Below are 1,775 nucleotides of genomic sequence, written 5' to 3'. Positions count from 1 at the left end.
ATATCAAACATCTTAGGCATAATATGGAACAGGTATTTTTCATCAAGTATTGATATGCTGAACTTTAAGTCCATACAGAATAAAATAAAAAACATTTAAAAATTAGAATATATTTTTAAAATAGGCATGAAGAATTATATATTTCTTATGTTTACATATAGGTCCAAAAATCTCACCATATACAACCTTGAAGCAGGACAGTCCCACAATATACCTTTTCCTGTCTCTTGCCTTCATTCACCACCCCCTACTTTTTGAACAACCCTCTACCCAAGAGACAGCACAGCAGCAACTGGCATGTCATGACAACCAGCCCATACTAAGGAGACCAAAATGACAGGCTCTCCAAGAATGAAACTACTATTACAAATTACCATCTGCAGTGCAGTAGCTTAGTTCACAGGTATCAGTATATATACTAAGTCAGGGTGAGAATTTTTCCAATTGACTGCTAGATTCAAAAATCTTCCAGAGATTCTCAGGATCATTTCCTTGCCCATCTTCTACATATAACTGTATGACTTGACTTATTAATGTTTCCTAGCTCTTCTCCTTTCCCTACTTTGGGGAAATATTTAAAAAACATACATTGTACTTACTAATGTCCCACTGACCAAATCCCAGAGACAATAGGACTGGAAACCACACAAAATCTGGACACCAGAAGGCACAATAGATAGGCTACCAAATCTGTGAGTTAGGAGTGCTTGGCTTGGCTTTGTTTTATTTAGTTTGGCTTTTAACATCAAGTAAGGTCATTAAATTTGAGAAGACAGGCCCAACAGAGCATGGCTGAGGGGAACTTGAAGTCAATCCACCTACTAAAAGTGGATCAGATAAGAGTAGAGAGTCTCCCTCCAGCCAAGTGCAGTGTTAAGTGTTAGTCCAGTACACTAGCCTGCCTTACAAGACAAAACATAAATGAAAAGGAGTTTTTATAGGTAGACATAGCATGGAATATAAAATCCAGAAACAAACAGTAGCCAGGACTAAGCAGAAAACTGGTCTGAAAAAAATTTGCAAGCAAGGAATTCTAATTCCTGAGTAACTAAAGGGAGCAATTTAAAGTCTGGGCTTCAGTTAAAAAAAAAAAAAAAAACTAGGACTAATATAGAAGTGTTGATGGCAGACACTAAGGAAATTGGAATGCAATGGTACCCAGATATTTAGGATGATTTGGTTTTAAGAACTAAACAGATGTTACTTTTAAAAAAAGGAAATAATAACATCAAGGCCATATAAACCCCAGTGTAAGTTGATTTTCTTTTTTTTCCAGCAGGGTCTGGATTTTTATTTGCTTCATTATTTAACACTGAAAAAACATCTATTGGCTATATTAGAGTGCTTAAAGATTCTACACTTTACATTGCTGATGTTGAGATTTTTTTTTGTAGGACAGTTTCAGTATTAAACATTGCATACATTCTTCCTAGCAGTTAATAGCTGTAAAAGATGTGGACTTGATATCCTATTTACAAACACCATTAGAACAAATCCCTCTATTCATTAAGAGAATGTAACTATATATCTGTCCTAACCACTTTGAAAACACAGATACAAAATGGACATTCATCTGTATTCCCTTTTTTTGTTAAGTTCCATCATTTAAATATTATAGGTGTGTAGACTCAGCAAAATATTCTAAAAGATTTCAGTAGTCCATAGTAGTATTGGGTCTTCCGCTTGACTGGCAATGTCAGAAATTGTTGAAATGAGTCCTATACAGCTCAACATAACAACATGGCTTAACTTCTTATATTTCGTTTTTATACTTT

General features: G+C 34.8%; 1 pseudogene; it reads left to right on the top strand.

Annotated features, from left to right (window-relative positions):
* The window catches only part of LOC101578713, a 29,271-nt pseudogene that overhangs the window by 1,007 nt on the left and 26,489 nt on the right, over positions 1 to 1,775 (top strand).

Source organism: Octodon degus, unplaced genomic scaffold (assembly GCF_000260255.1).
Source record: "Octodon degus isolate 3935 unplaced genomic scaffold, OctDeg1.0 scaffold00012, whole genome shotgun sequence".
NCBI classification, from domain to species: Eukaryota; Metazoa; Chordata; class Mammalia; order Rodentia; family Octodontidae; genus Octodon; species Octodon degus.
The sequence above is the reverse complement of the archived record's forward strand: the minus strand, read 5'-3'. Positions and strand labels throughout refer to the sequence as shown.